The following is a 23,514-nucleotide window of genomic DNA, read 5'->3' on the forward strand; positions in this document are numbered from 1 at the left end:
ACTTTTGATTAAAAGAGTAACTGAAAAGTAAGTAAGCTGTCCTTAAATATTTCTCATTTCTTATTGGTTACAATAATGACTTTATACTCAATGTCCAAGTATCAATTGTATTTCTCTAATTATATGAAGTAGGTATTTATTAAAATTTAAAGTTATCTTCATTACATATTTCTTTTCAATCATGGCTATCATTTAGGCATCCATCCATTCTAATTGGGAATTCTATCTTTTACCTACTTTTCCACTAGTAATATTTTAAAGTACAGTTAAATGAGAGAGAGAAAATTACTTTCATTTTATATTCAATTGAAGCACCTTATAAATTTGTGAATATGGGAATTTCTTATGGTAGGAGACAAGAATATACAGATATCTAGATGTATCTAGAACACTCTAAAATCAAGACACAAAAGGATCCTCTTTAAATACACATCCTTCATAGAGCACATATTGAAACACAGTAGAAAGCTTCCTCTTTGTAAAAGATGTTTCATTAGAACTATTGTCTACAACTCATTTCTTTCCTAGTTTCAAAAATGAGCTTGATTCATACTTACTTTCAATGTTGGCTGACTATTAGGACAACAGTATATAGACTACTGTAGTCCAAATTTCCCAGTGATTTCCAATTTTACCAAATGGGCATATATTTTGATTTAATTTGATTTTTAATTTAATGAATGCTTAGAGGTTTTGACAATAATATAATGAATGAAATGGTAGCTCATTTAATTGGAGAGAAAATTTGCCAGCTACACTTCTGGCAGGATTAATATACACTATATAGAAAAATATCAATAATCAAAACACAAAAATCCATTCAAAAGTAGTCATGAGATGTGAACAGGTTCTCAGAAAGGCTCAAAAATTTTCATTATACCTAAGAATTAGAGAAATTCATTCAAAATAACTTCGATATTTCATCCCAGTCTGAATGTCAAGACAAACAAAACAACCATAAACAAACTTCATCAACAAACCTATCTTTCAGAACTTCCTAACTAAATAGGAAGCACTCTTCCATTTATAAATCACTCATTAGTCAAGTGTAGACCTTTAAACTTGTTAGTTCCTACCACGGTGTGAGTTAATAGTTATTTTTTTTCTCTCTCTTTTTCTTTGCTCACATAATCACACTAGTATGCATACACAAAAACATACCTGATCATTTTAGCTGCTCTGGAGAACAATGAATTATAAACTTAATATTAGAAATAAAAACTAAAACTGAAATTCAGAGAGGAAAACAAGAAGGCAGAAAGACATGAGTAATATTAAATATCCAATTTAGAGTTAATCATAGTTTAAAAGACAAGAGAAAATTGAGAAAATATTGCATTTAAATGTATATAGCTGGAGCATATCTGTGTCTGCTGGAAGAAGCTCTCTCATAGATTTAAGCAGCTCAGTGACCTCACAGTTATACAGCATTATAAAAACCCAGAATGTCAAAGATGAAAATATAACAACAGTTAAGTGGACTATCTTAAAGGAACATAATTTAGACTATTTTCTTTTTCAACAATATTAATAGCAGCCTGTGAAAACAGGAAGACATTTTCCACCTTTTGAACAACATAATTTTAAACTATCAATAAAATACCACCAAATAATATGTCTGAAATTTTAGAAACAGTAAACAGCCAAACAAATGAAGATATTGTGATATATAAAAAATTTAATAATTGCTTTCAAATAAAAACACTGTGAGATTTATGATAAATACCTCAAATGTGAGAGAAAATAAATTAGTTAAATATCCCAAACTCTTTGTATAATCTCAAAGTATGTAGGAGGTACATATCCATATGATGTGTAATTTAAATGTTATGACTTAAACACACTGGGCAAAGGAAATAAATTGAATGATAAAGACAGTGCATAAGTCCAAAGTACTGTTAGAATAAAGACAAAATATGGATGGATAAGCAGTCTGTGTGCAGAGAACAAAATCCAATGAATATACAATGTGTATTGATGCCATAAAAATAAATCAGGATTAATACAAAATACTCACAATGAGGAAATTACATTTGCAAGTAAGAACTAGTATTAATTTTTGGGGGACCCACATTAAATTTGAAGGTCAAGAGTAAATAGGTGTATTGTTCATCTTAATTTGTTTATCCCTTTCATATTTTGTTGATTGTAAAATGTTTAGCTTTATTTTTTAAATTTTAAACAAATATTGTTTATGAAGATTACAAAGTTTTTCCTTTTGTCTTATGTTTTTAACTCAAAGCTTCACTATATCCCCTGATTACGATGAAGCAAATTCTTAGTCATGGTGACTTCTATTAAATATATATGACACTGCTTGGCAGGAGAAATAGCAGAATAAAAAGCAAAAAATGTTTTTACCTTTTGGCTAAACCCAAATTTTACATCAGTATGTCTGCTGGGCTGAATCTAAATTCCATCCAGTGGCTTTGTTCAAGAAAGTCTCACTAATGCATGATTTTGTTTGCAGGATCTGCAGAGGAGGAAGGCACCCTGGAGAGAAGGCAGAGTGGGTACTGACTTCCAATGTAATATATTTCCTGCACATATTTTAGTATTTTCTTTCAAATCTTCCCTGCTTTTCTTCTCTGTATCCTATCTGATTATAGTTTTAAAATAAGTTTTGAATAATATTAAAGTTTAATTTTTCAAATCCTTTTATTGCACTCATTTTCTTATTGTCTTTTTCAATTCATTTTATCAATCCTGCTCTTTTAACTTTTGTTTTTTTAAATTAAGTTTACTTTAGAAAGACATATGTGTTATTATACACATATAATGTGTCTATTAATTTTTTATGTATGTATATTATATGGTATTTCTTACTAGGTTTCTTACTACACACAATAACTAACATAAATAGCATGTACAAAATTATTTCATGGTTTTGAAGTCCACCAATGACTGACTAACTTGCTATTTCGTTTTTGAGAAACTGGAAAGAAGAAAATTGCATGTTATTATAGAGACTATGCCATGAAGCAAGCTACTTACCTCATGGCAGTTGGCAGACACACACACACACACACACACAAACACAACAGAGAGAGAGAGAGAGAGAGAGAGAGAGAGAGAGAGAGAGAGAGAGAGGAGAGAGAGGAAGGGGGAGGGAAGGGGAGGGAGGGGGAGGGAGAGAGAGAGAGTTATGCTTACCATCCTTATGAGAGTATTTTCTAATAACAGAAAACTTTTCTCTAGGCCCATCTTAAAGTTTACAGTCCCTCTGTTAAAGCCTAGCCAATAGCTTTGCTTTTAATACATAAATCTTAGAGAGCCAATTAATATATAAAATCATAGAGTGATGTATCCAAACCATCCTAAAGCTTCTTTTCCTTATAGTGATTCATACAGAGCATTTTTTGAGGATCTCAAAATCTTATTTATCACAGTATTGCTGAAAATCATAGTCTGAGGTGTACTCTGAGCCCTAAGGCTTGTAAAAAGTAAAAGCAAGTTATATGGTTCCATGATACAGTGACACTACATAAACATTTTTATTCCACAACAGAGAATTAGGTATGTAGAGCCAAAGAATCAACCCAAATCAAGATTAAACCTATCATTCAAAATTTTAAATCCTAACTGTCCATGTCTAGCATCTTGGGGAAAATATAGCAGAATGCAGGCTTCCAAGGACTCATGAAATTCTCAAATTGTAGGTTTTCTGGTTTCAGTCCACGTAGTCATTTCGAAATGGCATGATGCCCTTAGCTGCTGACTAAGACCATGATTTGAAGATATTCCACATTCTTAGCATATTTAATTTTTATAGGTCTCAATTGTAGCTATGGATTTATTTTTACATGTTTTCTTTTCATGACCTTCCATCTTGATGGTTTTCTACTGTTGTGATAAATATATTTTTGTTTTAAAAAATCACCATGGGGAGGGAAGTGCTTATGTGACTTACATGTCATAGTCACGGTTCACCCCAAGGAAGCTAAGGCAAAAACAAGCAAGGAAGTTGGAGGTAGCAACTCAAGCAAGATTGCAGCTTTATTGAATTACTCATTATGACTTGAGCAATTTGTGTTCTTAACAACCCAGGATCTGCCGAGCTTTGGTGGCACACTCCTTTAACCCCAGCACTCGGGGGCCAGAGGCAGGCTGATCTCTGTGAGTTCGAGGCCTGCCTGTTCTCCAGAGCGAGTGCCAGGATAGGCTCCAAAGCTACACAGAGAAACCCTGTCTCAAAAAACTGCTTCTAGTCCTCTGGGTCCACAGATGATTCTTGCTTGTGTCAGGTTGGAGAAAGCAAAAACTAAAACAAAAACCTTGAACCAGCACCAAGAATGTAATCCTACCACACACTTCCTGGCTTCTCAGATGTTCCATTGAAATCTTAATGTAAACCTCTATGACCCCATAATGTGCAAATATACAAAACTTGAATGATGTAGACATTTAATAATTTCTCCCACTGGCTGCAGTATCCTTCTTATAGGTTGAAATGAATCCAGGAGGAATAGTGCTCCAAGTGTACTTGAGTTGAGAAGAATTTTCCACATCTTTCCTCAAAAGACTTCCCTGAAAATTCTTTAAAAAATTATGTCTTTCCTATTTTGAGATTATTTTAGGTGGGTCATGTTGATTATTGAGTTATTTTTGATACATATCTGCTGAGTGCTATGAAGCACTTAGCTTTTCAATAAGACCCCCAACTTAACATCCACCTTGATAACATCTGTAATAGTGTTAAGTGTTGCTTTTATTGGCAAATTGTAATTTTAAATCCTCTGCTCTACTTTTGACTACTGATTTTTATTGCAGATAATACTAAATATATACCTCCTAGTTGTGCTATAACTTGAGAGGTTTTTAGCTTTTAAAATTCCTCTACCAGAGAAAGTAATTTATCTCCTTTAGTCTTTGTGTCCCATAAAGATTCAGGTCATGATAATGCATCTCTTTTTCTCACAATTTGAAAAGAATAATTCTAAAAAAATCCCAATTCAATCTTAAGTACCTGAAACATTAGTAGTCTTTACTGTCCAAATTTCTTTCTAATTTCTGATCCATTATATTCCTATCACAAATTCTGATTAAGCATATCTAATATAATTCAAGGATTTTTATACCTCTTTGTTCAAAATCCTCATGTAAACTATTTCCAAAAGTCTTTCCCATCATTTCTGTGAGTTGGACATTAAGTAGAATGGCACCAATACCCATTTAGAGATTTTTTGCCTCTGGGTCTCTGTTTTCTTTTTTCTTAGTAGGTCTCAGCTCTTAATGTTTCCATGACATTTCAAAAGTAAGATATTGAGGACCTTTTTGACACAAAAATATCTAAATTATAGCCATCATACACAGTGTGAACCAGACTCTGACAGGGAAGCAAAGGAACTAGTTTAAGGGCTTGCTGTTTGATGAACACTAAGTAATGCAGTCTTAGGAAATGGGTCAGATGATTCTGTAAGTAGTAAAGAATGGTTTCATTAGAAAAAGAAAGCTACCCATTTACACTGTCATTTTTATTTTTTTATTTTTTTAACCACAGACTGATCTTATAATGGAGGGTATCTCTGGGGAAATTTTGTTTTATTCAACAAAGTTAAACCTCTGTTTTTACTGATGCCTGATTGTTGACTGTCTGGCCTTGCTTGTCTTATCTAAGAAAATATGTCTTTAATGTTTTGTGTGTATATGTGGTGTGTGTGATTGTGTGTGTGTGTGTGTGTGTGTATGTGTGTGTGTGTGTGTGTGTGTGTGTGTGTGTTTCTATAGGAGAGACAGGGGAAGAGAGAGTATCTGTGTGAACAGATATGTGTCTGTGTGTGTTTATGTACATCAAGTCTTGAGGTTGACAGATATAGCACACTTGTTTCTCTTTACCTCATATACAGAGGAGGACGTAAACTTGGAACTTGATGTTGAAGCTAGTCCTGGTAGTCAGTTTTCTATAGGGCTCCCCTTTATTTGCCCCATGTACTTTGGAGCACCACTTTAACCAGAAAAGGTCAGAAAGAGGGGGCTTGAAGACGATGGGTTTTGACTCCTAATTTTATTATTCAATTTCTTTTTCGACTGAAAGTAGTCTTCAGTGGCCGGCCGGGAAGCCAGGCCTCCCAAGACCAGAGTCAGTTGGAGCTGGTTTTTAGTTGGAAAGAGTGGGTGGGCTAATGCGTGTGGGAACTGGGTGGGGCAGAAGACCCTGCTCACTCTGCTGGTGGTCTTGGGTGGAGAAGACGAACTGCACTTCACAGAGCCTGGGGTGCAGTGGGAAGAGGATGAGGCAGGAATGGCAAGCTGGGGATCCGGGACCCACCTCAGTCCCCAGCTTCATTCTCTTCCAATGTTTCTCCACTGGTGGCATTCTCTGCAGTCTTGGAGGCCTTCTTTTTCTTCTTTTTTCTGGGTTTTTCGACTTGCAGAACTCTGGAGAAGAGCCTTTAGCTCTGCATCCTGGACTTCCATCTCAGACTTGTAGAGGTCAGGCTCAAAGAGACCACTGGTTATCTGCATGGGGCCATTGGGCATGAGTAGGACTGTAAATTTAAACTGGGCAACAAATTCACCCTCCTTCTCATAGAGAACATTAAATGGCTGTAGTTACTCATGTTTGGCACACACTACTACACCCATTCGTGCCTTCTTCTCATCTTCAAATGCTCTTAAAGTAAATGGCATGGCATCAAAATGCCTTTCCACCTCACTGAAAAAGGCACGAGAAGTTTTCATTTTCGGGCCGTATTGTTTAGAGGGGTCTCGTTTGTAAGTGGTGGTTCTCTGTCCTGCATCTTTGGCCTTGACTTCTCCTGAGCTGACTAGGACATCCACAACATAAACTTCATGTACCTCAAACTCGGCCTTTTCATGGTCCTTCTGCTGGTCTGTAGGATTCTGGACAATTGTTTTCTCTCCATTGATCACATGCTGCTTCAACTGGTTTGACAGAATACCTTCTATTGGTGTGCAATTAAATGAGTGAGCAACTTTGTTCCAGGCTTCTGTCACTTGTGTGTTCTGGTTTCCGTGTTTGACCAGTCGTAAGGAAGTTTCAGCACAAAGATGAGCTGCCTTAATGACATCTGCATCAGGTGTTTACATGCATGAGAGAGCAGGGACTATGTTCATGTAATTGTATGTTCAGTTGATGTCAGAGGCATTGGGGACTCATGGAGCTGGGGTTACAAGCAGTTGTCAGGTGACTCACAGGTGTACTGGGAACCCAATTCAGGCTACTGGGAGATTACTCAATGCTCTTAACCTTGATCTCCTTTTGTTGTTTATAGCTCTAGCTAGAACTTCAGGGACATTTAAACATTTAAACATTCAAGGACAATATTGAAGAGATATGGAGAGAGTGGACAGCCTTAACTTGTTCCTGATTTTAGAGGAAGAGCTTTGAGTTTCTCTCCATTTAGTTTGATATTGACTGTTGCCTTACTGTATATTGTGTTTATTTTCAGGTGTGTTCTTGTTATTCCTGATCTCTACAGGACCTATATCATGAAGGAATGTTGGATTCTGTCAAAGGCTTTTTCAGCATCTAGTGTGATGATCATGTGGTTTTTCTTCTTCAGAAGAACCAGGATAGCCAAAACAACCCCGTACATTAAAATAACTTCTAGAGACATCACCGTCGCGGATTTGAAGCTCTATTATAGAGCTATAGTATTGAAAACAGCTTGGTATTGGCACAAAAATAGACAGGTAGACCAACGGAATCAAGTTGAAAACCATGATATTAACCCACACACTTATGAACACTTATGATTTTTGACAAAGAAGCTAAAGCTACACAATGGAATAAAGAAAGCATCTTCAACAAATGCTGCTGGCATAACTGGATGCTGGAATGTAGAAGATTGCAGATAGATCCATGTCTATCTCGATGCACAAAATTTAACTCCAAGTATATAAAAGATTTCAACATAAACCCAGTCACACTGAACCTATTAAAAGAGAAAGTAGGAAGTACCCTTGAAGGAATTGGTACAGGAGACTGCTTCCTGAAAAGAAGACCAGTAGAACAGACACTGAGATCAACAACTAATAAATGGGACCTCCTGAAACTGAGAAGCTTCTATAAGGCAAAGGACATAGTCAAAAAGACAAAACAGCAGCCCACAGAATGGGAAAAGATATTCACCAACCCCACAAGTGAGAGAGGGCTGATCTCCAAACTTTACAAAGAACTCAAGAAGCTAGTCTCCAAAACACCATATAATCCAATTAACAAGTGGGATACAGAAATAAATAGACAATTCTCAAGAGAGGAATCTAAAATGGTTGAAAGACACATAAGAAAGTGTTCAACATCCTTAGCCATCAGGGAAATGCAAATCAATACAACTCTGAGATACCATCTTACACCTGTCAGAAAGGCTAAAATCAGAAACACCAATGACAGTTTATGCTGGAGAGGATATGGAGAAGGGGAACACTCCTCCACTGCTGGTAGGAGTGCCACTTGGTACAGCCACTTTGGAAATGTGTATGACAATTCCTGAGGAAAATGGGAATCAGTCTACCACAAGATCCAGCAATTCCACTCTTAGGCATATACCCAAAAAAGAACATTCATACAACAAGGACATCTGTTCAATGATGTTCATAGAAGCAATATTTGTAATATTCAGAACCTGGAAACAACCTAGATGCTCCTCAACTGAAGAATGGATAGAGAAATGTGATATGTTTACACAACGGAGTACTACTCAGTGGGAATAAAAAGCAATGGAATCTTGAAATTCACAGACAAATGCATGGAACTAGAAGAAACCATTCTGAGCAAGGTAACTCAGTCACAAAAGACAGGCATGGTATGTACTCACTCATATGTGGATTTTAGACATAGAGTAAAGTTTGCCAGCCTGCAGTCCATGTTGCTGGAGAGGCTGGTAAACAAGGAGGACCATAATAGAGACATACATGGTTTCCTGGAGAAGGGGAAAGGGACAAGATCTCCTAAACAAATTGGGAGCAGAGGGGGAGGGGAGAGGGAACTAGGAGAATGAGAAGGGGAGAAGAAAAGGGGTAAGGAGGATATGATGGGGCAGTAAGGTTGAGTTAGGGGGGGAAGAACAGAAGAGAACAAGATAAGAGATACTATAATAGAGGGAGCCATTATAGGTTTAAAGAGAAATCAGGCAGTATGAAATGTCTGGAGAGCTACAAAGATGACACCAACCAACAATGTAAGCAACAGAGGAGAGGCTACCTTAAATGCCCTCTCCTGATAATGAGATTGATGACTAATTCATATGCCATCATATAGCCTTCATCCAGCATCTGGTGGAAGTAGAAGCAGACACCCACAGCTAAACCTTGAACTTAACTAGAATCCAGTTGCAGAGAAGCAGGACTGATGAGCAAAGGGGTCCATACTAGGCTGGTGAAACCCACAGAAACACATGACCTGAACAAGTGAGAGCTCATGATTCCCAGACTCATAGCTGGGAAACCAGTATGGGACTGATTCAGACACTCTGAATATGGAGTCAGTGAGGAGACCTTGGAAACCTATGGGGCCTCTTGTAGTGCATCGGTACTTACCCTAGCATAGGAATGGAATTTGGGAGGCCATCCCACATGGAGGGATACTCCCTGAGACTAGACACAAGGGGTTTGGCCTAGGCCCTATCACAAAGAATAGAAGAAAATTTGAAGACCCCATGGAATGCCTCACTCCCTGGGGTGCAGAAAGGGTATGGGATGGTAGGGTATTAGTTGGGGTCATGGAGGAGAGGAGGGAGAGGGACCTGAGATTGACATGTAAAATAATTTTCTTTCTAATAAAAAGAAAAAAGGAAATGCTCTTAACCATGATGTCATCTCTATTTCCTTTTGCTCAAAGTTTTTAATCCATCAGAGGTTAATGTAACAATGAAAGAAGGTAAATTTTCATTAAATCACTTCTTGCAAACCTTCACTTTAAGCACTTCATGTATCTATTATGTAGCTATGAATACTTGGTGGAATTCGTGGAGTGGGTTATTACTTCATATCAAAGTACTAATATTTAAATCCTTGCTTGTAAAATGTCATCATATATCTCATGAAGCAAAAGTCATTTAGTCAGCCCTCAGTATAATATATAGTCTTAAAAGTTCATCATTGTTTAACCTGGTCTCCAGAGCAAGTACCAGTATAGGCTCCAAAGTTACACAGAGAAACCCTGTCTCAAAAAACCAAAATAATAATAATAATAATAATAATAATAATAATAATAATAATAATAATTTCATCATTGTTTAATATGTTGAGTCCAGTGACTTCTTTCCAATTTATGGAAATTTATCTCTGAGCTCTTTAGATAGATAGACAGATAGATAGATAGATTAATTGATGTTAGCTAATGCTAACATTCAAATGCTGAAATTTCAAATCGCTTCTTGGTTATGGATAGTATTTTGGATATATTTCTCAATTTCTCCTTTTCAGTGTAGGTATAGTTTTTTATTTGAGTCTGTGCATGTTGTTACAGTCTCTGTTATTTAATATTTATATCAGTCATATTGTCTCTGGAAGGCACTATGTCATCCACCAACTCTGGCCCTTTCAATCCTTCCACTTCCTCTTCCACATAATTTCATAAGCCTTGAGGGGAGTAGTGCTGATATAGAGAAAATAAGTCTTCTCCAATGGAGTGCCATTGACTACATTCATTCACACTCCAGGGCAAATCCCATGCTCAGGAAAAACTGGCCAACACAAAATGGAATTCATGTTTTTCATCCAGTTTTTGTTTTGTTTTGCTAGATATTTATAGTCTTGTTGAATTTCTTTCCTTTTTATTTTTGATTTTTATTCAATTTTTTTGTGAGACACTGAGGAACAAGCAACATGATTCTTGTGCAACTAGTGGGATGGTAAGAATATAGGAAATAATTACAATCAACATATATCCTATAAAATATACAAATTAAAGGGAAATTTAAATTGCTTATATACTTCTAATATATAATTACACAGAGTAAACATTACCACTATAAAAGAGATTCAAAAGCAAAACCCACCAGAAAAATGTACTAATATTCTAGTTCCACTTCTAGTATCTAGAAAGCGTGGTGGTACAGTGTAGATTCTAGCAAAATATGGAAGCCCCACACCTATATTTCTATCCTATATATCTGTTCACTTAGGTTGGCTTTCCTTGTTCTCTCTTGCGTACTTTGGCATATGTTTCCTGTTCCTTGAAATTCCGAAGTCCTAGGGCTGCTACTAATTCTTTACATATACTCTCACAGCTTCTATGGAATCAATCATGTGAATTCAATGTTTTAAAGTAATTGGTATTTTCCTCTGCTTTTGTGTGAAATATACATGGGAGCCTCCATAATACCACAGCTATTTTTAGTTTTCATGCATCTATCAGCAAATGCATGACACCTAGACCTGCCACTAGCCAAAACATAACCCATGCCTACTTGGAACTTTGGATTTGTCTTTAACTATTTTGATGAATCAATGAAAGGAAACGTTATTTTGGATTACAATTAATCACAGAGCATTCTAGGTTTGTCTTCGCAAATAAAAATCATTCAAAATGAACTTATTCATTTAAAACATTGTGCTTGAAATGTTTGGGTTCTGGACAACTCTTGGTTTGGCATTACAGCATCTTCCTACTCTACTGGTGCAAACTAATTTGTTTCTCTTTAGTGGTGGCTATACACTCTGGAATGATGCTTTCATTATCTTCAGTTTTGCACAGTTTTTTTGGACATATTGCAAATTTTTCCAACATGTGTGCTCTGCTTTTGACACATAATTATCACCTCAAAACTTAGTAAAAGTTCCTAGTAATATTCATATCATAATCTGTATGATGAGCTGCCTAAATATTCTTTCCACAAAAGTAATTATTCTGTAAAACCTAAGCTGTATCTCCCATTAAATCCTAAGGGGATGCCAAAATATGCAGACTCTGCTACAATGTTTTGATAATGGCTTCTTGTGCAGTTCCAGTAAAGTCCTTAGTTGTATTGGAAACCTCATGTGCATTCTTGTCAGTGTTCTGGTCTTTGGAGTTCCGCAAGCATAGACCATTAATCTCTAATGGAACAATTCTAGGATTTCTCAGTAATAAATTTGTATAACCTTCCAACATACATGTTTACACATTCACAGAAATGATCTATCTTTTATAATACCCAATTTTGTTTTATTCATATTATTCTCTTCCTGTTGTAAATTATCTGATGGTCACATTATATGGTATGAATTTTGTTGGTTCAAATTTCGTAAGACTTCAGTCCATGATTGATTACATGGACTGTTTCTGTGTCAGTGGTAAGACAGAATTTCGCTGTTGAAGTTAAGCTCAAGACAATTAGGAACTACAGTGATAGACAGAAAAGCAACAAGGAAAGTCAATGTCCGATTCACATCTCTAATGACTCACATCACCAAAATAGGCCTGATCTTTCACACATCTACCACTTTCTAGCAGTCTATTTCATTTGTAAGTTGAAACTCTAAATGGATTAATTTATTGAATAAACACTTACGATCCAATCGCTTTCCTATATCACTGACTATGAATACTGTTTTCATTGAAGAGTGAGTCTTTGCAAAATGAATTCTTCTGTTGATACTTTATATCCAAAACCATAGCAGTACATGCTTGGACATTCAAAGGCTAAGAAAACTATAAAGATGGGAGAGATCATGGGGACAATAAGGAATGAATTACATGTAATTTTTATTTATATACAGTTTAGTAAATTTAGTTTCATAGATGATTTTTAAAGTTGCTTTTTTGTGAAATTGTACGTTATAAAATTGACCTGCTAACTAAATAAGAAATTATAGAGACAAAGAGATAAGTGAAGACTGTGTATTAATATATACATATATACTTTTATAAATTAAATATTATATATGCTGATGTGTATCTCACTGTAATGGACTCTATCTTGTACAAAAATATATGAAGAAAAATAGTATTATAAGAAAATTTTGTATTTAGTGGCTATTTTGTATTTGATACAGGTATTTGATACTTGGACATTAATTATTCATGAGGAATAAGATATCTATATTATATTTCCATGATACATTTCAATGTATACTTTTGTGTTTTTCCATTTTTTTCACTGATATTCTTTTTGTTTTGCTTTCTGCTTAAAGTGTTAATGTTTGGAAAGAAAACTAATAAAATTTTGTGTCCCAGTGGTTTCCATTGTTAACACATTAAAGTCAGAAATGACTCTCAGAAGTAAAATCATAAAGTAAATTAATAAAACTGTTAAGACAACATAAAAATTAATGTATATGAATAAAATAAAGTGGTGTGGGCATTACAATGCCAAAATTTGAGATGAACTATAAGAAAAATTACACTCCTTTTGGTGTTGTAATTCTCTCATGTTCAGGGTATATTTATATCCATTAAGACCCTTGTATGGTTGCAAAGGGAAAATTAGATTTTCAGAACACAGATATGTACAAGGGAGAATAGTGACAATGCTAATATTGATATTACATTGTAGAGTCCCTTTGCCGCAATTTCACTCTCAATAGTTCTGTTACGCATGATAACCCATAGAATATTTTAAGGGTAATATGTCAAAGACTCACAGTTATTTTTTTGAAATTTCATGTAATCCTGAAAAGCAAGGTGAAATATTTATTATTTCACCTTTTACCACTGGTATACTGTCTTGGGTACCCGATTGATGCTGAAGTATGACATGCCAGTGCTTGTGTTTAAATAACACTATCTTAATTAATGCTCCATTATATTATTAGTGATGCTGGTAATTTTATTTTATGCTAACAAATACATTTATTATTATTTTTAATTTTTTATGGTCTAATTTTATAACTTAAACTTACTATAGATATGAATGTATGGTGGTTAGTATTAATTACTAATATAATAACATCTATAACAACGTGGAAAAGGTCTCTCTTTGAGAGATTTACAGATTAGGTTGACTTGTGCTCTTGTGTGTGAGAGATTATCTTTTTTGAGATTTTTTATTAGAAACAATCTTATTTTACATATAAATACCAGTTCCCTCTCCTTCCCATCCTACCAGCCCCATTCCCACTGACTCCCAAATTCCACCTCCCATCCACTCCGATTAGCAAATAAAATGCAACAGAGTAAATAATACTTCAATTAATGGACATCTAGGTTGCTTGCAGATTCTTGCCTTTAAAGATAATGCTGCTATGAACATAGTTGGAGATATGTCCTTGTGGTATGAATGTGCATATTTTGGGTATATGCCTAAGAGTGTAACTGCTGGATCTTGTGGTTGACAAATTCCCATTTTCCTGAATAATCTCCATACTGATTTTCAAAGTGGCTGTAAGACTTGGCACTCCCACCAGCAGTGAAGGATTGTTTCCTTTTCTCTACATCCTCTCTAGCATAAACTGTCATTGGTGTTTTTGATTTTACCCATTCTGACAAGAGTAAGATGGTATCTCAGAGTTTTTTTTTTTTATTGCATTTCCCTGATGGCTAAGGATATTGAGCACTTTCTTAAGTGTCTTTCAGATATTTTAGATTCCTGTATTGAGAATTCTCAGTGTGAATTCTTAGAATCCAGTGTGGCTGGATTTATGTTGAAGTCTTTTATCCATTTGGACTTAAGTTTTGTGCATGAAGATATGGATTTATCTGCAGTCTTCACAAGCTAGCATTCAGTTATGCCAGCACAATTTGTTGAAGATGTTTCTTTTTTCCACTGTATAGTTTTAGCTTCTTTGTCAGAAATCAGATGTGTGGAAAGCTGAAATCTGCCCAATCTCGAGTTTTCTTTATTATGTATTTAGTTCTCAAGACACCATGCTTTTGCTGGGCTTATTGTTTAAGGAAGTCTGTGGAAGTTCTCAATGTCCTGGCATCTTCCACATATAGGAACATGGTTTAAATGAAGAAGAGACTAGGATTGGGAGAGCCTGCTCAAAGGACTCAAGACTGAAGACTTCTGCTTATACTCCTTCCTTAAACTCCCAGGTTTTGTTGGCTTCAGTATAACTGTATGTAAAGAAAAAAATTCACATAAATTAAGTGTTGCTCAGTTTTGTATTTATTTATGTAGAAACTAAAATTGTTGGGTAAGTTAATTTCCATTTATTAGATTGACACTTTTCATATTTGTACAATCATACCATTTTGATTTTATATGAAGATGTTTTTCCAGACTGTGAACATTTACAATTACCCCTTTCAAGAAGTTTTATGGTATTTCAGGAACTTGTTTGTGTACTTGGACAATTCTCTGAAAAACTGAATGGGAGTGATGTTGAAATGTATTTGTTATAGCAGCTTGGTACTCTTCCTACATCTAAGCAACAGTCATTAGTAATCATGTCTTCTGTGAAAGTCCATGAATATATGATAAATTTGTAGGCAACCCAATGAAGAAAGGCCTTTGGTTTATGGCAAGAATAAGACCAATAATGTCAATTTTTGAGATACAACAAGATTTGTAGCTAAAGTTTCCTGGGAATTATTGAAACTTAGTGGATCATTTAAGGCTATTATATTTTCAAAGGAAGTTTCTAAATAGGAAATATTATGATGATGATATATATATATATATATATATATATATATATATATATATAATTAATCAGAATTAGCAATATATATTTGTTACAAACATACTGGTTTTATTTTCCATTTGCCAAGTAACAATGGAAACACAGTGTATGTAATTAAAAATCCAGTGCTTTTATTGTTTTACTTTATGAGACACTGTATTTCATACAATATTAATGAAGAAATATGATTATGTTTATATATATGCATATATATATTTCTATTAGAAAAAAACAAAATTTCTCAGCAATTCAAGTATTACTATGCAAGAGAACATGTCAATTAAATTCTAGTAGGTACATGTAGGCTTTTGTGTTTTTTTAAATAATCCCTGAAAAAAATTTAATATGTCTGTGTAGAGAAACTCATCAAGGATGCTCTCTCCATATAGAACCTAAATTTTGTTATTGAATAGTTTTTATAGGTATGTTTATAAAGCATATTGTTTATGCTGGATTATATAATGCAACATTCATACAAGCATATATGCATTTTGAGAACTGACTCCTACCCCATTTCTTCCTATTCTCTCTATTTTCTGTCCCTTCTCCTCTCATATAGCCCCTTAGTTTTCTAGATAGTTCAACTTCTACTTTTAGATTTTCTGTTCATTTGTGATTTTGTCTATCTTCATTAAATCTAGAACACAAAATGAAATAAAAATGTGGTATCTGTCTTCAAAAAAAAAGAAATCAGGTGTGTGTAGGTGTGTGCATTAATATGAGGGTTTTCAATTCTATTCCATTTGTCTACCTATCTATTTTTGGTGGCAATACCAGGCTGTTTTCAGGACCATAGCTATACAATAGAGCTTGAAGTCAGGAATGGTGATGCCTCTGGAATTTCCTTGATTGTACAGGGTTGTTTTGGCTATCCTGGGTCTTTTGCTTTTCCACATATAGTTGAGTATTATTCTTTCAAGGTCTGTGAAGAATTTTGACAGTATTTTGATGGGGATTGCATTGAATCTGTAGATTGCTTTTGGCAAGATTGCAATTTTTACTATGTTGATTCTACCTATTCAAGATCATGGGAGATCTTTCCATTTTCTGGTATCTTCTTTAATTTCTTTCTTTAAAGACTCAATGTTCTTGCTATAGGTCTTACACTTGTTTGGTTAGCATTACCCAATGTATTTTATGTTGTTTGTGGTTATTATTTAGAGTGATATTTCTGTGATTTTTTTCTCAGTCCTTTTATCATTTATATATAGTATGGCTAGTGATTTGGGAGTTAATCTTATATCTTACCACTTTGCTGAAGGTGTTTATTAGCTGTAGGAGTTTCCTGGTACAGTTTTTTGGGTCTCTTGTATAAACTATCATATCATCTGCAAATAGTGACAGTTTGACTTCTTCCTTTCCTATTTGTATTTCCTTGAACTCCTTTCATTGTTTTACTGCTCTAAATAGAACTTCAAGTACAATATTGAAGAGATACGGAGAGAGTGGACAGCCTTGTCTTGTTCCTGATTTTAGAGGAATTGCATTGAGCTTCTCTCCATTTAGTGTGACGTTGGCTGTTGTTTTGCTGTATATTGCTTTCTACTATGTTCAGGTATATTCCTGTTATTCCTCATCTCTCTAAGACCTTTATAGTGAAGGTCTTTGATTTTGTCAAAGGCTTTTTCAGCATCTAGTGAGATGATCATGTGGTTTTTCTTTTTCACTTTATTTATGTGGTATACTACATTAATATATTTTTGCATGTTGAACAATCCCTATATCCCTGGGATAGAGCTGTTTTGATCATAGTGGAAGATTTCTCTGATGTTTTGTTGGATTAGAATTGCCATTATTTTATTGAGTATTTTTGCATCGATATTCATAAGGGATATTGGCCTATAGTTCTCTTTCTTAGTTGTGTTTTATGTGGTTTAGGTACCAAAGTAATTGTAGCCTCTTAAAAACAGTTTGGCAGTGAACCTTCTGCTTTATTGTGTGGAACAATTTGAGGAGTATTGTATTAGCTCTTCTTTGAATTTCTGGTAGAATTCTGAACTGAAACCTTCTGGCCATAATCTTTTTTTTTGTTTGGGAAATTTTTGATGATTGCTTCTATTTCATTTGGTGTAATATGTCTCGGTAAATCGCTTATCTGTTCTTGGCTTAATTTTATTAAGTGATACCTATCCAGAAAATTGTCCATTTCTTTAATTCTTTGAATTTTGTGGAGGACAGGTTTTCAAAGTATGACCTGAAGATTCTCTTGATGTCCTCAGTGTATGTTGTTATGTCCCCCTTTTTGTTTCTGATTTTGTTAAATTGCATGTTCTCTCTCTGCCTTTTGTTTAGTTTGGATAAAGGTTTGTCTGTCTTGCTGATTTTCTTAAGGAACCAACTGTTTGTTACATTGATTCTTTGTATTGTTTTCTTTTTTATACTTTATTGATTTTAGCTCTCCATTTGATTATTTCCTGTCGTCTACTTTTCCGGAGTGAGTTTGCTTATTTTTGTTATAGAACTTTCAGTTGTGCTGCCAATTCTCTAGTAATACTATTCTCCAGTTTCTTCATGTGGGCATAGTGCTATGAACTTTCCTCTTAGCCCTGCTTTCAAAGTGTCCCATAAGTTTGGGTGTGTTGTGTCTTCATTCTTTCTAGGAAGTCTTTAATTTTCTTTTATTTCTTCCTTGACTCGGGAATGGTGCAATTGGGAATTATTCAATTTCCGTGTATTTGTAGGGTTTCTGCAATTTGCATTGTTGTTGAATTGTAACTTGAAAGCATGGGAGTCTGATAAGATACAGGAGATTATTCCAATTTTCTTGTATATGTTGAGGTTTGCTATGTTGCTGAGTATGTCATCCACTTTAGAGAAAGTTCCATGTGGCACTGAGAAAAAGATATATTCTTTTGTGTTTGGATGGGTGGTTCCATAGATGTCTGTTAAATCTGCAAGTTCTTTTGTTTCTTTGTTAAGTTTCTGTCTGGTGGTCCTGGCTAGTCATGAGAGTGGAGTGTTGAAGTCTCCCATTATAAGTGTGTTTTGTTAATGTTTCTTTTATGAAAGTGGATGTCTTTCATAGATGTTCAGAACCAGCTTGATTCATGGGTCCATTTGATTGGAATATCTTTTCCCCACCCTTTACTCTGAGGTAATAGCTGTCTGTGAAGTTGAGGTATGTTTTATTATATGCTCAGAAGGTTGGATTCTGTCTTTGTATTCATTCTGTTGGCCTGTGTCTTTTTACAGGCATGTTAAGACCATTAACATTGAGGGAAATTAAGGACCATTAAGTGTTTTGTTTTGGATTTGTTGTTGTTGGTATTGTGTGTGGTTTTACCCTGCTTTTTCTTTTGTCTTTTAGTAAAGTGGGATTATCTATTGCCTATGTTTTTGTAAGTGTAGTTGGCTTCCTTATGTTGGAGGTTTCCTTCTAGTGTTTTCTGTAGGGCTGGACTACTGGCTACGTATTGTTTATATCTGGTTTTGTCATGGAATATCTTGTTTTCTCCATCTATAGTGATTGAAAGCTTTGCTTGGTATAGTAATCTGGGTTGGCATCTTTGGTCCCTTAGTATTAATAGAATATATATCCAGGTCCTTCTGGTTTTTAGAATTTCCACGGAGTGGTGAGGTGTAATTCTGATAGGGATGCCTTCACATGTTACTTAGCCCTTTTCTTTGCTGCTCTTAATATTCTTTCTTTATTCTGTATGTTTTTTGTTTTGATTATAATGTGGCGAGAACACATGTTTTGTGGTCCACTCTATTGTGTGTTCTTTAGGCTTCTTGTACTTTCATTGGCATGTCTTTCTTTAGCTAGGGAAAATTCTCTTCTATGATTTTATTGAATATGTCTTCTGTACCTTTGATTTCAGTTTCATTACCATTTCTATACATATTATTCTTACATTTGGTCTTCCAACAGTGTCCCATATTTCCTAGATACTTTGTATTTGTCTTAAGGATTTGTTGGACTTAAAATTTTCTTTGGTCAATGAGCCTATTTCTCTTAGTGCATCTTTAAACCCTGAGATTCTCTCTTCCATCTCTTATATTTTGTTGGTTATGTTTGCATCTGTAGTTTCTGATCATTTACCCAGCTTTTCTAAATCAAGCATTCTCTTGGACTGTGTTTATTTTTCTTAATTTAAGCTTACAAACCTTACACTGTTTGTACTGTTTCTTTCACTTTTTGATTTGTCTTTTCCTCCATTTATTGAGGTTTTTTTCCATTTTTAATGGATTTTCTCATTTCATCTTTAGGGACTCTATCATTTTCATGAAGTTGTTTTTAAAGTAATTATCTTCTGCTTCATCTGTGTTGGGATGTTCAGGTCTTGCTGGTGTAGAATCCCTAGACTCTGATGGCATTATGTTGTTTTTTTTCTGTTGTTGATTGTGTTCTTATATTTTTGTCTTCCCATCCTTTCTTCCAGTGGATGCAGGTAGAGTCTCTTCCTCTTCTGTTAGGTACGGGTCCAAGCTTATCAGGTGTGTGGAAACAGGTCCAATGCTGAGATGGGTCTCCAGATGGATGCATACAGGTCTGAGACACAGCCTCTCCCTTGAATGGGTGCAGTACTTGCACCTAGATGTCAGAGTACTGTGGATTCCTTGGTCTACTGGCGCAATTGAAGCTGCCTGAATTCCCCAGGCCAGGAGATCCCAAAGATGGCAAGTGGAAGTGGGGCCTGAGACAGGGTCCCAAGCTTACATCTCCCCTCAAGAGATTTTCTTGATTACATTAACTGAGGAGGGAAGACCAATCCATAGTGCATGGCATCATTGTTTAGGGAGGGGATTCATGAAAGAAAATTGAGAAAGTGAGCTAGATACTAGCATTCAAATACTAATTTATTACTGTCTCTTCTTGTCTGTGAATGTTAGGTTGTCAGTTATCTTTAGCTCCTACCAGTGATTCGCTGCAAACTGGAAACGTGAACCAAGTAAACCCTCTTTTCTTTAAATTACTTTTGTCAAAGGATTTCATTATAGAATAAGGTAAAAAAATCTAAGAAAATATTGACGTCATAGAAATAATAAAGATGACCAAATGCAGAAAGTAAATGCTGTTGGGATGTTCAGTCATAAATGGGAGTTATATATCACACAAATGCTCACCTCAAGGCTTAGAGTTCACTGTAGAAGAAGTATAAGATTATAAGGATTAGTAGTTGATGGTGACCAGAGTGAAACAATGTCTTCTGGACATGACAGAACCATTGCACTCATGAGCTTAGAAAGCAGATATGGTTGTCTATATAAGACCTATACACTATCAATCCAAGCAATATTCTAGCCTGGAGTAGTGAAGGGCTCAGAGGCCTACACCCATAACTGAAGATCTGTTAACAGTTCTTGGCTTCTGATGGAGTCAACGTGAGTTTGCTTTAAGGTTGTGACCACTGTTAGTCTGATGATACTCCATTGGATGGCTCCACCTTCATAAGCATATGGACATCATAAAGTACATCTAGTGGGATATTACAAAAAGAGAAGACAATGATGCAATTAAGTGTTGGAAATGGTTAATTTGATGGGCATGTAGAGGGAGAAATGTTGGGGGAATAGGATTATACATATATAAAATTCTCAAAGAATTAATAAAAATATTATAATAAGAACAATGCTATTTTTATTTTCAATAAAACAAAACTTGACAGTTTAATACTAAAATAATGGTCAATTATTTTGATCTAAGAAAAATATTTATGTTAGATTTAAAACTCAACTAAATATTAACATGATATTTTATCTTAAACCTCTGCAGAACTGAATCAAAGGAAATTTTTAATTTCTAATGATGTACAAACACTTTTATTATTTATTCAACAATATTCTCAGGAATTTAGAAACACTGAAAATTACTTGTTTTTAACCATACCAATGTAATTTTATTAAAATAGAATTCAGTATCATTTGTGCTCTACTGATATACATAACTACTAATCAGTGTAAAGCTATACTAAGGAAATTACTGAGACAACCAGTTATTAAATCCATTTACTAGTACAATAGTGGGCTCCATTGATATTACACTACTTCTAATATTTAGTCAATATGTGTGGATTATTACCACCAGCAGCACAAGGAAAAAATATATTTCAACACCTAAGCAAGTTAAAAAAACATCAGTTGCACTTGAATTTAGGAAACATTCTAGATTCTGTTTACTATAGTTTCAAATTTCTAGTAAAAAAATTCAAAAACAGAAGGATAACACTCTCTAATGTTGTATGAAACATTTTTACGTCTTCAAGTCAATACCTGAAATGATTTTAAATGATTGCATAGTTTCTTGGCTAGTACAGGAAATTAAAATGAACAAAACTATACGTGTACTGAAATCCACATTGTAGAAAGGACAGTAGGCACATGACTTTGAGTCATAGTAAATTCATTAGAATCCCAAAATGATTTGGTATTAAAAGCAACTGTGAATTTATTTATTTGCAGAGTCTGATAGTAAGAAAAACTGCCTTTCGAGGCTGAAAATGAAGTAGCTCTAGGAAAGTGAGGCCTGAGGCCTGATTTTTACATATGAGGAGAAGACAGCTTGCTCATGTTAAAGTTACAGTTAGTCACTCAATATCATCAGATATCTGTAAGGAATAACTATCCATTAAAATGACAGAGACAGACCCAGTACCTAGATTGTTGCCCTAGGGTCCTATGCAATGGATGTCTTCATTGCAAGCAGTGGTCAGAGGTCTTTGGCTGTCATACAGGACAAAATTGAATTGTCAGTTGCCTCACAGAGCAGCATTGGCCTTCAACTGTCAGATACAAGTTTCAGAGACTTTCCTGTGCAGAAGTAACTAACCTTAGTTTGATCAAGAAGAGTAGGTCAATCAACCCAAAAGAGATACATATGACATGGAAAGGGTATGTCAGAGCCTATAGTGGAGAGAAGTAGCTGTGGAGGTAGACTGTATAATTTAGGGTCAAATTTGATGGATGGTAGGAGCCTGCAGAAATGAATGATCCATACATCATTTAGGAGTGTCAGATTAGCAACTTTCAAAATTTATTTTCAGACAACATTTTAATGGTAAAGGTAAGATCTACTGGCCTTCTGTTTTTTTGTTTTGTTTGTTTGTTTGTTTGTTTTGCTCTTTTCTCTGTTCTTCAGCTTGAAGCTTGAACCCCAATATCTGTCTCTGGGTCTTTGTTTCCCATGCTACAATAGGTGTCCAACTTTAAAATATGATAGTCACAAGAAAAAGCATCTTTGAGGCCACTGGTCAAAGCCTGAGCTGCAGGCATGTCTCCTGCCTGAGTCCCTTTCTTTTGTTTTCTTCTTAAATCTTTGAGCAAGTGTGATTTTTTTTTGGTTGTAGCTTTTCTAAACAGCCTCCAGCTGCCAACCAAACTCAGGAGGCTTTTGGGCTTTTCCTAGAGCACCTCTTCTCTGGCTTATACTCTCAGCTTATGGTCACAAGCTAGTTCTCTTATTCAGATGTGCTATGCCTCACAGTTCACAATCATTGTCATCAGATTTGGTAAATCAATTGGAAATTCTTAAAGGAAGGGATTAGGAGCAGTGAAGTTGGGAGCAGTTTGAGGATTGCCCCTTTGGTCTGAGCTGAGGTAGAATTAAGAGCTAGTGTCTGGCTGCTTTGCTTTCTGAATTTCAGCTTGAAGCTTGAATGACAATTGTCTCTGGATTATTATTTTTAATGCTACATAGTTGCTATTTCACTTTTTGGACACATGAACACACATAGTTTTACAATGTATATACTAAGTTGTAAACTTTTACTAAATTGTAAATTTTTGATAAAGTTATGGAATTCTTTCTATATGTTCATGGAATATTTGCAGTGTAGTAAACTGTAAGCACAGCACTTTAATTTTTATTATGATTGTTTATTTAACTTAATTTTTCTACTAAGGTTGCACCAAAATACTTAATTTTTAAAATTTCATTCATGATTTTCATTAGGGATTATATTAGGGATGTTAAAGTTACATTGTATATGTAAGTTTGTTAGATTATTTGTCTTTATTATTTTATTTTTTATTATTTTAGTAATGTGCAGTGTTTCTGATGCT

General features: G+C 34.9%; 1 pseudogene; it reads right to left on the minus strand.

The window, feature by feature from the left end:
- Positions 1–6,159: 6,159 nt before the first annotated feature.
- Positions 6,160–23,514, minus strand: part of LOC100766743 — a 44,574-nt pseudogene continuing 27,219 nt past the window's right edge.

The sequence above is a fragment of the Cricetulus griseus genome, chromosome X, assembly GCF_003668045.3.
Source record: "Cricetulus griseus strain 17A/GY chromosome X, alternate assembly CriGri-PICRH-1.0, whole genome shotgun sequence".
Taxonomy (NCBI): Eukaryota; Metazoa; Chordata; class Mammalia; order Rodentia; family Cricetidae; genus Cricetulus; species Cricetulus griseus.